Below are 23,170 nucleotides of genomic sequence, written 5' to 3'. Positions count from 1 at the left end.
CATGCACCCCAAGTTCCAGCGGCATGGACTTCACAATCCATGCCATGTTGGAGCTTCTTTTGCGTTCCCATTGCGGTGCCCGTTTTCACAAAAACACCGTGGGACAGCAAAAAGCAAAAGAAACGGCTTTGGCAGTGCTGAATCGACACAGCACCGCCAAAATCATAATCAGCCCCCAAGTTCCAACATCACATAATGGCAGTTGGAACATTTTCCTGGTGTTGCATCCATTCAGAATCACATGGGCATGGACATGAATTTGCCTTTGCAGCACTGAAAGAGACAATGGGAATCTAAAGTCCTACTTTAATCAAATTTGACTATTTGTTTTTTCATTTTTGGACCATGAAAGTCAGCAAAACCAGTCCAGAAATGTAACCTCTTCATGCTCAGTCTGTTGAAAACTACTGAACAGATAAACACCACAACAAGCAATGGAACTTCATTGAGTAAAGTTCTAGTTTTAAGACGAGTCTTGTGTAATTCCATTCAGTCGTATTTTTATGAATTGAGGAGTAAGGAACCCTAAAGGAGTAAGAAGTGCAATGTCACTTTTGGGGCCACCACATTTTTTTAGCCTCTGCTTGATGTACCCACACTAAGCATGCACTCTATCCTATGCACATAAATGTGTGTGTGTTTGTATGCAAGAATGTGTGTTTGTGTTTTTGTGTGTGTGCCGTTTAAAGACTCCTGCTTGCAAGAATTACAGATAGAGTTAAAACTAAGCAAATCACTTTCTTCTCAACCCATGTTTTCTTCGGCATAGCGATACTATAATTAATTCTATCCCAAAAATGTTTAACAATTTTTTTAAGCCTCCAATATTGAAAATTACAATTTTATTGCACTACTACACATAGCCAATCAGCCATACAAGATTCACCAATTTCATAAACTGAAGCAGAAATATTTTCTTATATTTAATTAAGAGATTAACCAGGAAGTGTTCAACTTTGTTTTTATTGTAAACCACTTTTTGAAGCTGGCCAAAGACTCTGATTGACATTTTTCCAGGCAACTCTGGAATGGAAATCAGATGTTCTCACATTCACATTTAGTTTACCCATATAAATCAGTTTATTAACCCATCCTTCAAGCATAATGTGACCCTTCACCACCTGGTTAGCTCCTTCATTCATCTGCTCTTCCAAATCAAAATAGAACCTCTTGACCCCCAATGAGGTGGTTATCCCGGATTTACAGAAAAGAAAATCACCTTTTGGATCCATTTCAATTGAGTTATGATCTAAACATGGTCCATGTTGGTTTGGGACAATCACATTGTTATGGCCAATTATGGATTCACCAGGATGTTGATTATACATGATCTTTTAAAAAGAAGGTGTTCCTTTGAGTTCTTCCTTGCCCTGGAACCATGGCTAAAGGGCCACATGAAGCTTTGAGATGTAGAAAATAGAAAACAGAGGGTAAGAAAGAAAGTACAATATGTGGTCCACAGAACACGCAGCAGAGTTTTCTGTTACCTGCAGTTTTGTCTCACATCAATAGACCATCTCTCATGGCTCTCCTATATGATGATATACAGATACAGATGTATGTTTTCAATCATGGCACTAGATACTCTGGGGCAGATTTACTAGCATTTTGTAGTGTGACTGCACCTCTTTTTTGCTGAACCCATGATGCAAAGTATTAGTAGAGATTTAAAAAGCCACGCAAGGGCCAGTTTGCACCACCTTACATGGCTTTTCTCACGCATCCACTCTTCGATTTTGACGCAATCACAACTATACTAAGGTCAGTAAACCTGGGATTGCACCAAAATGGTGTGCCTCCCAGACCCAGGCGTAATGAGGAGGAATATCTTTATATCTCCATGTCACTTCTGTTTTCTATAGGTGGTGCATCCCGCATCATGCATATAAAATGCAAAATGCCTTTAGAATTGTTTTTGTGGAGAAAGGTACCCCTTCCTTCCCGAAAAAAATCCTGCTTGTAATGCAGGCCCCCTTGCAGTAAGGCGCAAGGATACCGGCGTTGGCACTAGGCAACCTCAAGTTCACCAATGTAAGGAGAGAACAGACATGATCTGTATCTTAATACATATGGTGCATTTCAACTTTCTCAATTTCACCCAACCCACCTCAGCAATGTTGTGTGAAACCTTAGTAAGTCTGCCCCGTTGCGTGACCTTGCTATGCAAGATTGTTGCAGCATATCCCTGCAGGAGATCAGTGAAATCTGAATGAATATTGCATGTGCCTACAACATTTTCTTAAAAGTGAATATATTTAAAATATTTGCCCTAGAAATGGAAACATTTTCTAACGAGTGGTTGTGTGCATGCTCAGACTGACAGTGCACAGGAAAAGACCTGGCAAGGCTTTCCTCTTTCATGTCCCACGTGGGCAAAAAACCCTATATCAGATATTTTATTGTGCAGTGCAGTTGTACTGATACTTCTTCTTTTTGCTGTGTAGTTGGCTGCGTAAGAAAAGTTTGATGAATAAGGTAAGTCAACCTGAAATAGTAATTTGCTTTATTCTCTTCCTTTGGAGACTCAGAAAATATGTTGCTGGTGTTAATAAAAAATAAACTGGTCCGTTTTTTATTCTGATTTTCTTATTACCATTATCTCTCCAACACTCATTTGGTCCTCTGATGGACCTTGCTTTGTGCTAATGAGGGGTTGGATATAGGGGGTCCAATATCTGGCTATCCAATGAGTACCAAGAATTGGACAACTGACTTACAAACTAGTAATTAGGTTCATGTATAGAGTCTTAAAACCAGACTATACAAGTAAAGAATTATCACAGCTAGTCCGAACCCTATGAAGAAATTAAGTTGGACTAAAATCATGCACCCAATAATTCTGTTGAGGCAATACAAAACAACTGCATTAGTACCTGATGCTCTGAGATTTCTCTATGTTGATCTCTCCTTATTCCTAAATAGATCAATTGGAATGCACATTCAACTTGAGGAGACAAGGAATGATAAGCCAGAGCCTATGGTTTAATTAAAGAATAATTTTGTCGAAAGTATCCAAAAGGGGCAAATACATCATCAATAAACAGTTAAGGGGGGCGTGGCCAACCAAGATGGCTGAGTGGACGTAATCCACGAGGGCTCCATGGCAGCACTATTCGAAAATCAGGTGTCTACACCTAATCCCGGCAGCAACATGCTTTAATTATCATCACATACCTGTGTAGAGCAGTCTGATGCTAAAAGACGATCATGGGAGTTGGCGGGGCTCCTGGATGCTGATAGATTGTAGAGTTGGCTGGGAGCGGGCCTTCGTTAGGCCACCAACACATGAGCGACTGTGGGAACGGTCAAGTCAAGACTGGTGGCTGTATAGAGCACCTAGGGGACTCTCCAACCCTGAAAGAGCACCGGGGCACAGGTGCTCAAGGTGCAGGGCGCTTGCTGCAGAGGCCCAGAGAGGTGCCAGCTGCCTACTGCGGCAGCCCAGAGAGAATGGTGGAGGCCCCTTGACGGAGCTGGGGCAACAAGTCCCACCCCGAGCTAACCTGGCTGGAGGCCGTGTAAGGAGAGGCCGGGGGTCCACCGGGCAGGCCAGGCACTACCGCCTGAGAGGAGCCTGACACCCATTGAGAGGCAGTGAAGTGCAGATAAACGGAGGCCATGTGCTGCCTGATCCTAAGATGGCGGTCAGGCATTGATGGAGTAGATGGAGGGTGCGGTGACGAAGGCACCGCAGCAGAAAGAGATGGCGGCTAGTGGGGCTTCTAAGGTGCCCATATTATGAAGAAAAAACTGCCTAATTGAGGATTCAACCTACGAAGGGAATAATACAGCCCCATCTGACACAGGTTGACGACCACTGCGAGGGGCACACACACCTGACCCAATTGCTGAGAATTGGAGTACTACGTGGGGGCTCTAGCTTGATATTGGGGAACCCCACTGCTTCTTGCTGAAGCCAGGGAAGTAAGTGGAGCAGGGTAGACGAGGAATACCCCTTGAGTGAGGAGCAGCAAAACGCCAGGGGAGAGGAGCCCCGGGTGAACTTTAAGATTGCCCAGCTACAGCATTACAGTTGTGCAGGGAGAGGCCACTCCAGAGAGGATTTGAGCATTTTGGCATAGGGCATCTGAGCCCAAGCTATTGGTGTCGGGGTGCTTAGAGCTGCCCATGCACCATTGGGCCCAGTGGGGGCAGTGTCTATGCCACCAAAGAAAAGCCAGAGTAACAGGGTCTCCAGTTATTTTTTTCTGGTGGAGTCACAGGAGGGGCCCTCCAGCCCTCTCACTGACAGCACGATGGACCTGACAAAGGATGACCTCTTGACCTCACTGAGGGACTTTAAGCATGCGCTACATGAAGAACTAAAAGCAGACATGGCTTCCTCCCTTGAGTCCCTTCGCTTGGATATTAATGGCCATCTGACGTCGCTACAACCGGACGTGGACGTGGACGCAGTCAGAGCTAGGACCTTAGACCTGGATGGTAAACTCCAGGATCTAGAGCGTTGTATGGACAAGGCTGAAGAATCAGCAAGCTTCCTTGCCACGCAACTACAGACGTCCATTCTAAAGTGCGAGGACTTGAAAAACAGGTCACGAAGGGACAATATACGAATAAGGATTCTGGCAGAGGGGGCGGAGGGACCAGACCTGGAGGCCTTTGTGATGAAGCTGTTCTCCACACTGCTGGGACATAGACAATTGAAATTTAAACTTGATAGGGTCCATAGGGAGGGACTTGTGTTGCCTGGGGAGAAGAGGTGACCCGGAGATGTGCTTGCTAAGCTCCACTCCTTTAAAGTCAAAGACACAGCCATACAGGCTGCCTGCAAATCTGAGGAGGTGTCCTTTCAGACAGCTTCATGTTCCATATTCCAAGACGAAGCCCCAGTGACTTTGGTGGACACTTGCAGTTCTCATCAGTGACCGATAAACTGCGATGAGACAGTATACGATACCGATGGACAACAAATCACATCAAGTCACTGTTCTCCTTGATGCACTGCAGCTTTTGGGCTTGACAGTGGAGGTGGAGAGAATCACAGGGGAGGAATCAGGGAGCTGAATGGCATTGCCAGCGGAACAAAGACCCAAAAGACAATGGCTTGCTCAGGGCCGCTCCAGAGCTCAAAAGAAATCCTGGAGGGGGAGCCTGCCAATACTTGATGTGTGGGGGAGGGCGGTGGGATTGCTCGCTCTGCAAGAAAGAGCCCTTAGTACAACTGAGGTGCCTCAGATGGTTTGATGGCCGCCTCCGAGATCCACCCATGAATACACTGAGGGGGGGACGGGAGAATGCCCAAGTACTGGCACACGGGTGGAACCGCAAGCGGGCAGGGGAATATATTATAGGAGCCCCGGTATATGCTGGGTGGATTGTTGATTTCTTTCAAGTTAACATAAGTTAGGCTGCCTTAACGAATTTTAAACAATATGCTGGTGACAAGGTAACACCGGCGGGAATTTTTGGTTTGAGAAGTAGTATTTTTGTTCTATTTGTTTTAACTGTGGGGTTTGTATCGCTTTTTTTGGTGTACATGGAACTGCCTGATTCCAATTGAGGGACACACGGTGGAGAAGGAGGAAGAGGATACAGGAACGGCGATGCCAGGGGATCCAGGAGGGCAGGTTGGGACGGTGGTAGTCTGCGGTGGACCTTGGAGAAGAGGTACACCCTTGGTAAAGGAGATCACTAACCTTACCTCGAATGTGAGAGGCTTGAACTCTCCCGCTAAACCACAGAAAATGTGGAAATATGTGCTGGGCCAGAGGCACGATGTAGTGGCACTGAAGGAGCACTATTGCACTTTAAGGGCATCACGGAGCAGATCTAGGCTCACGTGACCCCTTACACCGGCGTCCTTCGCCGCTGGCCACGCCCACCGCTAGGCCACGCCCCCTTCCCGCCCTACATAAGAGCCGATTCTCAAGCGCTCGGTTGGGTTGTCTCCTGAGGCGAAAAGCCGGGAGTAGACGCTCTTGCCACGATATTCAAGACCTGTTCTTTTTTAAAACTGTATTTTAAACCTGCAAAGCACTATTGCACTTTAAGGGCATCACGGAGCAGATCTAGGCTCACGTGACCCCTTACACCGGCGTCCTTCGCCGCTGGCCACGCCCACCGCTAGGCCCCGCCCCCTGCCCGCCCTACATAAGAGCCGATTCTCGAGCGCTCGGTTGGGTTGTCTCCTGAGGCGAAAAGCCGGGAGTAGACGCTCTTGCCACGATATTCAAGACCTGTTCTTTTTTAAAACTGTATTTTAAACCTGCAAAGCACTATTGCACTTTAAGGGCATCACGGAGAAGATCTAGGCTCACGTGACCCCTTACACCGGCGTCCTTCGCCGCTGGCCACGCCCACCGCTAGGCCACGCCCCCTTCCCGCCCTACATAAGAGCCGATTCTCGAGCGCTCGGTTGGGTTGTCTCCTGAGGCGAAAAGCCGGGAGTAGACGCTCTTGCCACGATATTCAAGACCTGTTCTTTTTTAAAGCTGTATTTTAAACCTGCAAAGCACTATTGCACTTTAAGGGCATCACGGAGCAGATCTAGGCTCATGTGACCCCTTACACCGGCGTCCTTCGCCGCTGGCCACGCCCACCGCTAGGCCACGCCCCCTTCCCGCCCTACATAAGAGCCGATTCTCGAGCGCTCGGTTGGGTTGTCTCCTGAGGTGAAAAGCCGGGAGTAGACGCTCTTGCCACGATATTCAAGACCTGTTCTTTTTTAAAACTGTATTTTAAACCTGCAAAGCACTATTGCACTTTAAGGGCATCACGGAGAAGATCTAGGCTCACGTGACCCCTTACACCGGCGTCCTTCGCCGCTGGACACGCCCACCGCTAGGCCACGCCCCCTTCCCGCCCTTGAGGCCGCCTATATTAAATGTGCATTTACAGAACGCGCAGCGGACGTGCGCAGCGGGCGCGCCGTTTGCACGCCGCAGGCGCGCCTAAGGCAAGCCCGTCTGCGCCCGTCCGTGGCTGGACGGGGCTAGGGGCACGACTCCATGCTAATTCCATCTCGTACACCTCTCAGGAGCTTACTACCCTCCATGGCCATTGGCCACTTTCGGACTCGGTCCGTAGGCACATAACATCACTAGGGCTTGTACCCTCTTCCACTCCTACCCTGCCGCTCTCCCCGCCCGCCTCTTCTCCACAATGCCCTCCCCCACCCGACCCTCTTCCCTCTACTCCGTCACTATCCATTCTTTTACTTAACACCAGGTCAGCGGTCAAGCACCATCATGAGCTCTTTGTCTTGCTCGATTCCGAGAAGCCTGACTTACTGCTCTTGACCGAAACCTGGTTTTGCGATTCTTCCCTTCCCGTTCTCTTGGCTACCCTCCCCTCCTCCTACGTGGCCCTACGCGCTGACCGTCCGGCAGGTAGGGTTGGTGGTGGTGTGGCGATAATTGCTCGGTCGGAACTGAACTTTCAAACCATTTCCTCTCCCCCCATTCCTCCCACTGAATTCCTTATAGTTCGCTCTCTCGCCTTCTCCCCCCCCATCACCTGTCTTCTAATGTACCGTCCTCCCCAGTCTTCGCCTCAGTTCTTACCGGCTTTCCAAGACCTGCTGGCCAACATGGTGGTCAACTATGCATCGGTATTGGTTCTAGGGGATTTCAATTACTGGCCCTCGGAACCTGCTGAGTGCTCAGCTTCGACAGAATTCACTGAGTCTCTCACATCCTTAAATTTTATGTCACACATCTCTGTCCCCACTCACTCTCATGGTCACATACTCGACCAGGTCTGGTCCCTCAATCTTCCAGTCTCCCCAGTGACGGTTTCCCCCTGTCCTTGGTCCGACCATGCCCTTATTTCCTTTTCCATCTCTCCCAATCCGGTACCCAAAGTCCTCCACGCCAAAAATACCTGGGCGCGGAATTGGAACAGAGTTGACTTTCCCACTCTGACGTCCCACCTTCTGAATTCTATCCCGTCCCTCTCTGGTTTGCCGTCCTACTCTCAAGCCAAGTCCATTAACACCTGGTTGGCTAGAGGTTGTGACTCAGTGGCTCCCCTGCGTCGCATCTCCGTTCGGCGACCTAAGGAGTCTAATAGGTGGTTTAATGACCACCTAAAAGAACTAAAACTGTCCGTTCGACAGGCAGAAAGACACTGGAGGAAAAAGTATTGTCCCTCACTTAAAACCCTCTATCTGACATCACTCGCCAACTACAAGTCCGCAATTCTTGCCGCTAAAACCATTTACTTCTCTACCAAAATAATGTGTGCTGAAAACAAACCTAGGGAGATCTTCGGCATTGTGCAGGACCTGGCCTACTCTGATAGGGCTTCACCCCAAATTCCCCCATCCCAGCCTCTATGCAACCAACTAAACACCTACTTCCTTGACAAGATCGCCACCATCAAGGCCAACATCCCCCCCCCCCTCGTCTGCCTTTGTTGATCCTTCCCCCCCTACCATTCAAAACCTTCTCACCTCCATCCCTCCCCTCACCGAAGAGGTATTTCTGGAGATCCTCCCCAAAGTAAAATCAGGTTCTCCGGCAGACGTCTGTCCGGCGCGAACCCTCCAACAAATCTACTCCTCTTGTCCTGAACTTCCCATTGCCTTCCTTAACAACTCCCTAGCACAGGGAGTAGTGACCCCTACGCTCAAATCAGCCACCATAGTGCCCATTCTAAAGAAGTCCGGCGCTGACCCCTCCATCTCAGCCAACTACCGCCCCATTTCCCTGCTGCCCTTCCTGGGCAAGGTGCTGGAGCGCTATGTCACCGTGGTATTCAGCACCCACGTAGAGGCCAATGGGGGACTGGCTTCCCGCCAGGCTGGCTTCCGACCTAGGCACTCGACTGAATCAGTCGTGGTATCAGTACTGGACAACCTCAGGAAGGGCATGGATCACAACAAACACCAGGCGCTGGTACTCCTCGATCTCTCCGCCGCATTTGACACGGTAGACCATACCATCTTACTGTCCCGTGTCAAGGCGGCCGGAATTGAGGGATCAGCCCTGGTGTGGCTTTCCTCCTTCCTGAGGGACCGCACCCAGGCGGTCCGGCTAGGAGATTTCACAACCACCCCACTCTCCGTCACCTGTGGTGTCCCCCAGGGTTCTTCTTTGTCCCCCCTACTATTTAATATTTATATCTTTCCCCTCATCTTCGCTCTCCAGCAGCTGGAGGTCACCGTGTATAATTACGCAGATGACCTCCAGCTCATATTTGATCTATCCTCCTCTCCTCTTTCTGTCTCCAGCTTCCACCACACCATTACATTCATCAGGGACTGGATGAATCACAACCATCTCAAGTTAAACCCGGACAAAACCGAGTTGGTTCTTACCGGAGGTTCTTCCAGTCCCTGGAACTCTCTCTTCTGGCCCCCTACTCTTGGTCCCGCCCCCACTCCTTCTATCACGGTCAAAACACTGGGGGTTAAAATGAATAACCAGCTCACCCTTCACTCTCAAATCAGCTCGGTGGTTTCCTCCTGCTTCCTCACCCTCCGAACTATCCGCACTGTCGCTCGTTTTTTCTCCCCCCAGGCACTCAAAATGATTATGGCCGCTCTAGTGATATCACGACTGGATTATGCCAATGCTCTCTACAATGGCATACCAGCATACAGTCTAAGGAGGCTACAATTGGTCCAAAACCAAGCTGCCCGGCTGGTTTTTGGCCTCCCACGCTATCATCACTCCGCACCACTCCTCAGGGAGCTTCATTGGCTCCCCGTTAAGGAACGCTCTCTGTTCAAAACCGCCTGCATGGTTTTCCAGGCTCGTCAAGGCACCGCCCCCACCTTCATTTCCTCATTAATAAATGAATACGTTCCCTCCAGAGCACTCCGTTCCTCCACCAAATCCCTCCTTCTAATTCCACGTTTCAGGCGTAAAAAGTGGGGTGGGTCCAATTTTTCCACCCTGGCCCCTACGTTCTGGAACTCCCTCCCGGACCATCTACGCGCGGCCACCCATTATGTATCCTTCCGCAAGGAACTAAAAACGTTTCTTTTTAAACAGGCATTCCCTGTATAATCCTCCCTTCTCGGCTCTACCACCGGTTCTCACCTTTGCCTCTGTAGCCAATACCCTCCACTAGCGCCAAGAAACCGTTCGGTGCACGTTGCGCTTTATAAATGTTTTAAATTAGAATTAGAAGGAGACCCATATCACACAGACTAAAGAAAATAGGCTGAGACATAAGAACTACCCCCTTATGCACAAATCTTCTGCAACCTCTGAAAGGAATGGGATTGCGCTTTTTTTTCATTCCACAGTGGGATTCCAGCCTAAGGGCTAGAAAGAGGATGAGGGGAGAATACTCTTGGTGAATGGTACACTCAACGGATGTAAATGTACATTTGCCTCACTGTATGCGCCCAACACTAACCAAGTAGCCTTCCTCCATACGTTCCTCTCTATGCTGGATGCCTTCACGGAAGACAACATTATTCTTATGGGAGATTTTAATCTCACATGGGACATGAAAGTGGACAGTACACAATCTCACAGGTCTAGCAAAAATTAAAAAGACATTCAGAGAATTAGGGTTATATGACGCATGACTGAAGTTACACCCACAAGATAGGGACTATACATTCTTCTCACACTCACACAGAAGCTACTCCCGCCTGGACTACTTCGTTGTTAGTGGTGCCCTGACTCCAGCATTGCAGTCGGTCACCTTTCACCTCATCGCACTCTCTGATCATGCCTCAGTGACCATGTTAATGGACTGGGATGCCGCCTCACACAGATTCTATAGGTGTCTCTTTCCCAATTCACTGATAAGGGATCGCCTTTTAAGAGATGACTTGAGGAAAACAATCAGGGAAAATTTCTAGACAAATGGTGTACAGGACACCTTCCCTTAGACCCACTGGGATGCATTTAAGGCAGTTCCTTGGGGGACATTGTAAAGCACCGAACACATCCCTGAATAGACTGAGAGTGAAGAAGATTCAGACTCTGGAAGCAGAGCTAAAGGCTGCAGAGCAATCCCATAAGGACACCCGACTTTAGCTCTCCAAAGACTAGTGACAGCGTTGAGAGGTTAACTCAATGCTATCTATAGCAATAGAGCAGAGCTAACCTTGGTATGATTTCAAAGTACAACCTATGAGCAAGGCACCAAGGTGGGACACTCATTTAGCAAAACAGTTGAGGATTAAGAGGGAGAAAGAATACATAGGAAACATTACCTGTGAGGGGGAGGGACAGTTACCTCTGACACTGAAAAAGCCCAGATCTTTGGCCGTTTTTTCCAAAACCTTTACTCTGAGCAGGAATCTAGCGAGCAGGGCCAACAGGGGTACTTGGAGCAAGTGACCTTGCCCCGAGTAACAGAGGCACAGAATAAGGTTCTGGGTGGTCTCATTACAGATGAAGCGGTGTAGACAATGATTGAGGGTCTAAAACTGAATAAATCTCCAGGCCCTGATGGGAGGGTGGTCCAGTTTTACAAGACTTACGGTGCAGAAGTCATTCCCCATCTGGTATCCCTTTTTAACTCGATGGTGGAGGCCGGGATTGTCACACCATCAATGGGAAAGGGCCTCCTGTCTCTCATATCAAAACCCGGTAAGGACCACATGGTCTGTGGCTCATACCGCCCTATAGAACTCTTGAATATAGACACAAAGCTATACTCGAAGATACTGGCCACCAGATTAGAGGACCTGCTTTCTGACTAGATCCACCCAGACCGATCAGGATTTATGGAAGGCAGGAAAATGCACAACCATATTCGGAGGGTTATCCACCTGATTGAGAAAACAACTAAGAAGTTGATCCCAGCAGTTTTGTTGACACTGGATGCCCAGAAGGCCTTTGACTGGGTAGACTGGTCCTTTTAGTTTCACACCCTCTGCAAATTAGTTTTTTTAGCAATTTATCACTATGATCAAGGCCAATTATCTGTCACTGAGTGCCAGGGGGCTGGTGAACGGGGTGAGCTCAGACCCTTTCGGACTGACGAGGGGGACGAGACAGGGGTGCCCCTTGTCACTGTTACTATTTGCTTTAAGCATCTAACCCTTAGCAGTCAAGATTCAGGCAACCCCAGAGATTAGAGAGGTACCCTTCAACTCAATAGAACACAAGGTGTCACTTTTTGCAGACGATGTTCATCTGTCTCTGACTGCCCCTCTTCAATTGCTGGTGGGGCTCTTGAGAGAGCTGGAACAATTTGAACAGGTGGCAGTGTTTGGTGTTCATTTAAACAAGCCTTTCTTGCTGAACTTGTCCCTGTCCACGTCAGGCATGGACATGATAAGAATGAGCACCCCATTCCAATGGGCTTAGAAGGGCATCACATACTTAGGCATTAAAATTACTCCTGACGTTTCGAGCTTCTTCCATGCTAATTATCCCCCCTTGCTTCAGCAATTAAAGACTGACTGGCATATATTTGTAATCACAAAATCAAAGGAGGGAATGAAGAGGAAAAAGGTAGAATCGTCCTCCTCTTAATACTGTTATCCAACATAGGGATTCTACCATGTATTATGTGAATATATATGCACCCATGTGTGTGCTGCTATTCTTATTTTTATTTAAAGTGTTTAGTCATACACGAAAAATGGTGCAAAAGGATCAGAGCTCCTTCTCTCAATTTGTGGGAAGAGCAATGTTTCAATTTTTTTTAACCATCTCACATTTTCTTTTCACGATCCCACGCACTGCACATACTCACCAATCACTGAATAAAGTGCTCCTGCGTCTACGTAAGTCGTAGCACGCACCATCCCGTAGAGGGTCGGGAAGACCCCAATGATAAAGCATGACACTGAATCAGGTTTCGGTGTGTGAGGGGTATTTTACAATCTTTTTAAATATTGCCCTTCCCACAAATTAAGAGAAGGAGCGCTGATCCTTTTGCACCATTTTTCGCGTATGACTAAACACTTCAAATAACACGTGTGCATATATATTCACATAATACATGGCAGAATCCCTATGTTGGCATATTTTTGTACCTGTCGTGGCTGAGGAGAATCCATGCAGTTAAGATGAAAATACTGCACAAGCTGATTTATCTATTTCACTTCCTGTTGAATTAGAGCATAGCTACCTTCCGACACTGCGTTCCTTAATTATTCGGTTTGTGTGGCAGAATCGTAGGGATCGTCTATCGTACTGGCCGGTGGTATAGCCCTACCAGACTTCGATCTCCACTATAAAGAGTTCCAGTTAAGACTGATCCCAGAGTGGTTGGTCAGGGAGTCAGATAAACACTGTCTTCATATTGATAGGGCGGTAGTGGTGAAATATATCTGGGACCTACTATGGAAACCTAAAGCAGACTGGCCTCAGAATGCATATCTCAGCACTCCTACTAGGACAATGCTTCAGGTATGGGGAGAGATGCTTAGACAATTCTCTTGGACGACTTTCCCCTCACCTCTTACACCTGTTCACTTTAACCCCACTTTCCTCCAGCATTACAGCTGGGTCTATGTGAAGCCTGGAGGGAGGGGGGATGCCTGACAATATCTGACTTGTTCCACAATGGGGAAGCCTTTGGAAACTGTCAGCGGGAGTTTCACCAACCACCTACAAAATACTTCCACTACACTCAATTATCCCACTGGGAATTACAGCCTAATGTGCATGCGGTGGCCACCAGGAGCCTGACTCCTATTGAAAATGTTGCTGGACGGGGAAGTGTGCCAAGGGATGTATTTCCACTCTTTACACTCTCCTGCTCTATTCCGTGCTTACTCCACGCCCGAGGCATGTAGACCTCTGGAAGGAGATGTTGGGGGGCTCCATTCCGGAGGTTGGCTGGTCTAAACACTGGCGGGATATCCCTAGATTTAATCACTTTATTGGCATGCAGGAAACCCATTATAAACTCTTGTTTGACTGGTACCTTTACCCTACTAAGCTCAAACAAGTCATCCCACAGGTGTCAGACCTTTGTTGGAAGGGTTGTGGCATGTTAGGAGATTTCAAGCATATCTGGTGGAACTGCCCGAGTATTCTCCCTTTTTGGGAGGAGATTCTAACTCAGCTCAACACCTTCTGATCCAGGATTTGTATTGCTGGGTCTAAGAAGTGATTCCTTGAAATACCAAACCATTGGGGATAAAACATTATGTGGCTTTGTCTGGGGGCTGCGAAAATTGAGGCAGCAGCAGCATGGCAGAGTAAAGAGGTGCACTCCTTCACCCAATGGCACACAAGGCTCTGGAAAACGATCACTATTGAGCGCATGGCGAATGTACTATCAGACACATATAAAAATGTCAAATATATCTGGGGTCCCCATGTTAGGTACCGCTTAGCCTGGTCTGCCACTATGTGCCTGACCGACCCAGACAAGAGCCCGACATCTTTTTCAGTTCGGACAATGAAAGGTTGGAGGTCAGGATTTCAGAACACGCCACCTGGAATGTGTAGGCTGTGTCCCAAACCGAAGATATGTATCCCATTAGTGCGATTATGAGAGTCCCGATGTACCATAGTTCACTTAAGGTTGGTTTGGGTGGGAGTGATAGGAGGGGGGGAATGCAGGATTGTAAAGCTTTTTGTACTGCTTGTCCTGGGCAATTTGCATGCTATTGACAACAGCCAGTTCCACAAGTTATGAGACGCTGAATCCACCTTTAGCTTTTTACTTTGATATAGGAGCTGTATTCTATGAGCTGTCTTGCTGTTGGTATACCTGAAAACAGTAAAAACAGTTTTGACACAAAAATTACGTTTAAGAGCTAAAGAGTGCAGGACAGTCTAATTAGTTGGGGCTTGCCATAAAGTGACAAGTAGTTCTGGAAAGTTCAGCAAGGACATGAGCCATGACAGGTCATAGGCAGTGTCCCATCGAGAAGGAATCCAAGTATGGCGCACACAGCGTATGCATCAGTCCAAAACAAGGAGCAAGTAGAGTCTGTAAAAGGAATCAGCGAAAGAGTTCCCAACGAAAAGCTGCCTGAAAATCAAAGGCAGTTATTTTTCCATCCATCAAATCACTGCATAATATAGTCCTCTAGCTCTGGGGTGACACCTCTTTAGTCACCTCATCATATCAGACTACTCAGTCCATTGGTCGGTTCATATAGGAAGATTGTCATGAGGCATAAAAGAAGACACATATTATAGAAAGAGGCAGTACTGTTCATGTAATTTGTCGGAACATCCGGTACACGCAAACTTCCAAACAGTAATCCTTTAACAATAGGCACATCAGTGAGTTCAAGTGGACAGTTTCCCATAGCATATGTTCCCAAACTTTAAACTTTGTTGCAAACAGTCCTTGTAAGCGAGTGAGAACTCTTCTAGGAAGACAGTTTTGCTTCACATTGTAAGTTTGGGAAAACGTCTCACGAGTGTAAGTCAAAGCAGAGTAGGAAAAAGCATGCCCATAATAGAGTCAATTTAAGAATATGCAGGCTATAAAGTAATTGAAATATGCATTATATAGGGAAATCCTCAACTTCCAATAATCTTTTCAACCTATAAGCACACAAGAAATGTTAATAGTCTGTTTACAAGGATCACATATAACTATGACACATTACTGCAATTTCAAAGTATTAATGTGTAAAATTATTTCAAATCATGATATATTATTATCATTTCAAATGTTCTACATTAGTACATATATGAAGATTATTATCTGAAGGTTTCATGACATTTACGCTTGTTATGACTCTGCAGGACCATTTTTGCTTTTCTCATTTGGTGCACAATTTTACATATACAAATGATGGAATTCAGGATGAAAGTCTTCAATATCACATGTAAAACTTTCTAGAAAACAATAGATTTCATTAGTTCTTCACACACATTACTATTTCAAAGAGGATGATTAGGAATTGTACGTGAGTACATCACTTTAACATTCTATTACATGTTGAAATATTATGCTAATGCTGGTTAATAAAATATAACCCTATATTATTCAAATGAATATGATTTCATCTATCCTTCAATTATCTGCATACTTTTAGGATGCAGTAACTAAGTTCTCTCACATTTATTTCTCATGTTTCTTTAACGTGGAGTTGGTGCACGTTTATTCATAGGTTACTCGTAATGTCTCATAATCAGTTTATGTGTCAAGTAAAAATTCTGACAGCTTTTAAGGTGCATCACAGGTATCTAAAAATGTATCTGAAAATGTAAAAGTACGGTAATGAGGAAACCAATACCGTGATGTATAGTTTCTGTGCAAAAGACATTTCTTTTTAGATAGCTGGTGATCGTATAGTTATATTTTTGGACCCTTTCTCCCAGAAATGTAGCATTTTAAAGTCCTCGCACCTATTCAATGTTCATCTTCATTTTGCAGGGGCATAATGATGGTCTGTTCTCTTCCTAATCATATTATAACTAAGCCTGGGCGAAGCACTACGCTACGCTCGCGTAGTTTGCGAAGTTCGCGCTACTTCGCACTACACGAACTGCACGTAGCACAGTGCGAACACGCGTAGCATAGTGTTGCGTAGTGCTGCGGTCATTTTTTGCTTGCTCGCGGTCGCCAACTTGACGTTGAGGACCGCGAGCAAGCAAAATGACATCCCGGCGAGACTTTTTCCTTGTTCGCGATCAGCAACTGCAAGTTAGCGATCGCGAGCATGGAAAATAAACCTCCCGGCGAGATTCCCAACGCGAGGAGGTCAGGTTTCTCATTGCGAGTGGTCGCGTATGCTCGCGACCGCTCGCGATGAGAAACTACCAGTTCGCGTTGAGAAAGCTGAAGCTCGAGTAAAAATCTACTCGAGCAGCAGAAAACTACAGCTCGCACTGTGCAAGATGCCATTTTCAATGATTGCACAGTGCCGGTTGCTTGTCCGCACTGTGCAATCATTGAAAACAACATCTTTCACAGTGCGAACATGTTACTACGCAGTTCGCGAAGTGCTACGCGTAGCTCGCGTAGTGCGAACTTCACTTTGCGTAGCTTCGCGAAGTGCTACTTCGCGAACTATGCCCACCCTTAATTATAACATTGACATTCCAAATGAGAAATTTCTGTATTTAAGGCAATACAATATATGTCAAATACCTTTCTGAATTGAGAGCGTCTTCAAAATCGCCAGACTCCTTTATTAATTTAATAATTTCATCTGATTTCCAGTCCATCTTCTACTACACATCATTGGCTAATTCGGTTGAATATAAATGTAGAGAGTTGTCATGGTAGGCAAAAAAAAAAAGACTTCAGGGTCTTCATGTAAGTGGTTATTGAGCTACGACTCTAGCTGGTCATGGGACACAAATGTAAAACAGTTTTATTTCTATGGTTATTCTTTGACTCACCATTAATGTCTGGAACAAGTGGAACATTTTCTCTTCAGAGAATGTTAGAACATACGGTAAACTGACAACAAAAATGTATTAAATAAGAAGATTGAATCATGTAGCTAGAAATACTAAACAAAAGTTTGTTTGTAAGGTTTGGAAAACCATCAGTTTAAAAAAAATAAAAGTTTCAGAAAGCCAAAATTCCAATAAAAATGTTAAAAGACATTTACATTCTAGCATTTTAGTTTAGTTAGTCTTTGGTGGGGAACCGGTATGAAACTCAGTCAAAGTGAAGCTTGGGTATGGAATGTGCTCAGGGCGAAGCTTAAGATGGGGAAAAGGGTGACAGAAGTTTGTAATAGGGCATTTTAGGTGTTAGAACAAGATTTGATGCTACGGTTTAAGCTAAGAATAAGGTTACGTTTAAGAATTGAGCTAGTGTTGTAGTGTAGTCCTAATAGTACCCTGTCATGCAGGACCTACGCTGTTTACGGATAACATATACTGTGGGTCTGGTGACAGACTGACTCCGTGCACCCCCGCCGCATATGTTAGCCTATGGTTTGCATTAGCTAGCTCGCAGTGCCACTAGACTCTCCTGCTATCAGAGAGATTAGTTTTTGGCAACCTCAGAACACAATAACCTCAAACTCGTGGGTACAATATACTACTTTTCACCCAGTCACTCGTGCATGCTTGTTTTGTTCTCAGAGAGACACAGAGAAGAAACAGTCGAGCATTTTTGCAATAAGAATGTATTATACCGTTGCCCTTCTCATGTAAACTAAGTGTGCTGTTACGACTGTAACACAGTAGCAGAGACATAGGACCAGCAGTACAGTGAATAAAAAGAAATAGTATTGTTCTACCATTTTTCAATTGGTCATGAACATATACAGGAATAGGAAATGCATTTATAAAATAAAGTGCGTACGCCTAAGATGCCTGACTAGATGTACCTAAGTGTACCTAGCATGTAAGTAGGTGCCATAGAGCCTAAGCCTAAGAGCCAAGAATCCCACTAGGCTTTATTTGGAACCCCATACCTGAATAGTGCGAGTGTGGGACTTCGTCCTGGACTTGAACTGGACAAACCGTAAGGGATCGTTAGACCACTGTCAGCTGGAGCGATGGTAAGCCGGAGCCGCAGCGTCTCTGGTGAGTGTGTCGGCCTCGAAGTCTCAGTTCCCTCCTGCTTTCTGATAGCAAGAGGTGCTGTATTTATACAGTCTATGTACGTGTGTTACCCATTGTTCAGTATAAGGATGACATTGGGGATTAAACATTGTGTGTCGATGGGAGAGGTGAAGTGTATCCCCTGGAGAGTGTACTCATCAATTATTCATGTGCGCTAAGGATGACGTCTTAGCAATATCGATTGGGAAAAACCCACCCTCGGCATGGAACTAGGTGAAAGGTTCAGTCCATAAAAGGCTGCAGCCCTTATATAAGGCGTGATGTCCCTATAAGGCATTCTGTCCTTATTTGGAGTTATGTCCTTATAAGTCTTGTTCATATGAAATAACGGGAACTGATGTAGGGAAAGTGTACGATGTTCCCTGGACCTATATTAGGGTACAGAGATGAAATATAACAGTATTGAGGTTCTGGACTTTTAAGAGTCCAGAGGTGTCAGGGAAACAACACCCGAAGACCCCTGAGTTCCTTCCTGTCTCGGTGCACAAATAAACAGAGACGCGGGTTTCTCGATGGTGGCGTCAGAGACCAAGATTTATTCACTGCAGGGACACAGAAGTCATAGGAACCACACAGAGGCAGAATCTACGAGACTGTTCAAATTGCATTAAGTGGGTTGTTCCTTAAATACACGAAAAATGTCTTTAGGCAACATTACACGAATATTTCTCATGCCCAACCCGGTATCCCAAACAAACAGTAAATAGACATCAAACAATAACTAATCGTAGGTTTTCGGTATTCGATCAGGTCCCCTTGTCAGTTTTCCATTCTTTGCCCGATCCTCCCCATCATAAAAGTCGTAACCTCCCCATCGTAAAAGCCCAGAAGGAGAGGAGCAGAGCCAGGTGCAAAGGATTGAAAAGTAGGATAAGAGGTGTTTATGGATCATAAACAGGCATGGCTACCGTCTTCGGCCTTTCAGTCAGGACAATGGACACGAGAACCAGTATAGCAGGACTGGCCTTAGGCAAGGGAGGCAGCTTGATTCTGCCTAGTAATGCAGCGTCAGCCTTTCTCGGGGCTCGAGCTTACGTATCCTTAACAAGGTGATTCTGCCGGGGTCATCGCCCGTTCATTGACTATGTGAGGGCAAGAAACAAAATGGATGCCGTAACTAAAATGGATGCCATGACTTAACAACAGAATGCCCTATTTCTCAGTGAATTCATGCTAGTTGCGCAGCGAAAACACTGTCATGCATATAATGGATCATTTACGGTTCATTGGTACCAAAATCGTGTCAGTACTACGATACCGAATACACGGGTTCGGATCGCTACAGAACCTCAGACCGTCCTTTTGCCCTTACATAGGCAATAACTTACTCTATGTCAGAGTCCATTTCTATGTTCATCAGGTCACTGATATGTTGCTGAAGCATTACTCTATCCCGTGGCGTATCTCTAAAAACAGGTGGTCTTCTTACGCATGTCGAAACACAAAGGCTACATAAGGCAGGACCACACTGAACAATGAGACAGCACGAAAATAAAAATACCAACGCAACACCAGTGACTATCAGAACCTTCCATCCCCACGCAGATAACAGACTCCAGAACCATCCCATTAATGACCAGTCACCTTCCTCTACATGAATAGAGTCAGAGATTTTGTGTAACTTAGAGATGGCCTTATATACGTTGGCGCATTATCTGGGATAAATACACAGCAACTCAACTGGATCATCTTACATACCCCACCTCGATCTGCAAGTAACACATCAAGGACCATATGGTTCTGTAACGTCATGAGGCGATCCGCTTGAAGCTCAGCTGTCAGGTTACTAAGGGCACCCGCAGTTTCGGTGATAGTGGATTCAACTACCCGTGCTAGTTGACGTAAGTTTCTACTGTTGGCCATAGGCTCCCAGAATGGAAGGAAACCTTTGAAGAAGTCTCCTGCTTCTTGGCCTGCAGTATCTTCTTTACTGAAAACACCTCTCACAACTCTAGTTTTGTGATAGTCCGGTGCAGCAGTGTATGTCGGAGGTAACAGTTGGGCGATATAACATGAGCCTGAGAAGTCAGCAGGCAGCCATGTGTATGCTCTGTCTTTGCAAACAAAATAGGTGCCCTTAGCAGCTAAAAATGCAGGGGAAGACTGTGACGGGAAAACGTATGTTTCGATACAGTCACTCTTCCCTAGTCGAGCTTTCGGATTTCTCCCATTTCCTTGCAAACAGACCTGACCTTGGTGGGGTACGACCCAGATCGGAGTCGAGCTTTTACGTTTGTTCTCACCCAAAGTAATGCCATATTCCGTAACATTCCAACCCATGTAAACTCGCAATTCATCCTTGGGAATGAACGGAGTGTTATTGACGTCTCTAACCATGTCAGTGATTCCTTTTACCAAGGCTCTATTAGCGGAGTTATACCTAGTGGAACGCGGAGGTCGTGGAGGATAGGTCTCTAGGGCATAAGCGAACATGGTCTGAAATGCCCAGAATGATCCATTATAACTAAAGGGCAGAACCAGATAAGGGATGCCCTTGTCCATGGTATGTAGTATCAAGCCACACACCCAGCAGTTCGTTGTGTTAACCACTAGTTGATGTTGGTGCAAGAGCTGAATGAAAGTGTTATTTATAAACTCAGAGCGTCGAGCTTGCTCGTGGGCAGGAAAAGGATGGAAAGAATGAAGAGAAACAACAGTCGGAGAAACGGGAACACGGGGAGATACTGTAGATGTAACAGGTGTAAAGATCAACTGAATACCAAAAATAATTCCGCCTACCAAAGTTATTAAAACAATCAGAAGTGTCAGAGCACATTGCATTAGAAAACATTTGCTATACAATATGTCATATAGTTTTGTTTTGTGCTCATTTATGACGTTAACTCGTCGCAGTTCAGGAAGCTCCATCTTCTACAACCGTTCGCAACGGATGGTTTGTACCTGTTAAAAAATTGCCTCTGTCTACCCTGGGAGTTCCCAAAGTAAACAGAAGAAACCGACCTTGTGTCTGGTTCCCTGCAAATTAAAACAAGGCACACGTTACGACCCTACGGTAACCCAGACGGCAAGGTGAGAGAACAATCAAAAACAAAAAGATAAAAATTTAGAGCAAACTTCCTGACTGAATGGAATGCGATAAGATCAAAACAGTTTTCAAACAGAAAGGTAATTATGCAATGTCATTAGTTCATAGCATGAGAACGTAGATTATATCTGTACTTCCCGGGTCTTGTCTGATCTTGGAATAGCTGGTCTACAGGTGCAGAAATGTTCGACTCCACAGGTGACAAATGTTCACTTTGTACAACACTCTGTCCAAAGTTCAAAGGAGCGGTTCCTGCTGAGGTGTCAGAGTTCTGCGTTTCAGTTCGTGGGTCCGTTATGTACTCTGCATCACTGAAAGGGATGAGCCTAGGAACAGGTTCTGTCTCGGATGCACCAAATCCCTGTCTAACCCAGTTGTCGTGGGGGAGTGGGAGAGGGACACACTTCGTATGGCTAGCGTGCACCCAATTCTTCCTTCCAGCTAGGCGTACATAAGTTCTCGTTGTTAGGAGCACTTGGAACGGGCCCACGAATCTTGGCTGGAGGTTCCGGGTTCGCTCAAAATTCCGCACCACCACTTGGTCACCTGGTGTCAACGTGTGGCCTGGACTCTCTGGCAGTTTAGGCAAGGATTCGAATACCTGTTGATGAATAAGGCTTAGTTTAGCAGTCAGGTCATAAAGATAATCAATCAACATTGGATATTCGATCTGTTTGAATTCCTTTGGCCTAGGGACTCCCCAAACATTAGCAGGACGACCGAACACAATCTCATATGGGCTAAGCCCTACTCGAGAGTGTACAGTCGCTCTGGTGGACAGTAGAGCTAAAGGCAGTGCATCTGGCCAAGATAGACCAGTGGAGGCTTGAATTTTAGCAAGTTTCAGCTTCAGGGTACCATTGTACCCTTCAACCAAACCTGCTGACTGTGGGTGATTCGCACTGTGGAATTTCTGGGTGATACCCAGACCCGTACACACACTCTTCATGACTTTCCCTACAAACTCACTTCCATTGTCCGACCAAACAATCCGTGGCATACCATACCTGGGGAAGTATTCTTTGAGGAGGATTTTGGCAGTGGACATAGCAGTGTTATCCTTTAATGGATATGCCTCAATCCATCTTGAAAAGGCACAGACTACCACTAGGACATATTTAAGATTGTTACACCTGTCCATGTGGATAAAATCCAACTGAATCACTTCAAAGGGACAAGAAGGGGGAGCAAAATGACCAGTTGGGGTTGGGGTTCCCTTGCCAGGATTATGCATCAGGCATATCATGCAGTTTTTCACCACTCTTTCCGCACACTTAGTAATTCCATCATTCTTCCATACTGGAGCTAACATTTTACAGATCCCTTTCAAACTGATGTGCGCCGCTCCATGCGCCATCGTGACTACTGCGAGCACATACGCATCAGGCAACATCCAACGCTGCTGTTCAGACAAATCAACCCAACATCCACTTGAATCCATTTTACCCGTTTTCTCCTTCCATTCATTCTTCTCATTTTCAGTTGCTTCATTCTGGATTGCCTTTACACTTTCAATCGTATTCTCATACATCCCTGATTCAGCAATCCATCTTGCAGACGTTGCAACGTACATTCGGCTCGTCATGTTCTTGGCCGTTTCTTTGGCGACCTCATCAGCGAACGCATTCCCACGGCCAACATCATCCGTAATCTTTCGATGTGCACTGCACTTCACAATCGCAACTTCATTCGGTAGGGTCAGAGATTCCAATAGATCGCTGACTAACTGTCCATGTTG

This window comes from Triturus cristatus, chromosome 2_1 (genome assembly GCF_964204655.1).
Source record: "Triturus cristatus chromosome 2_1, aTriCri1.1, whole genome shotgun sequence".
NCBI lineage: Eukaryota > Metazoa > Chordata > Amphibia > Caudata > Salamandridae > Triturus > Triturus cristatus.
The sequence above is the reverse complement of the archived record's forward strand: the minus strand, read 5'-3'. Positions refer to the sequence as shown.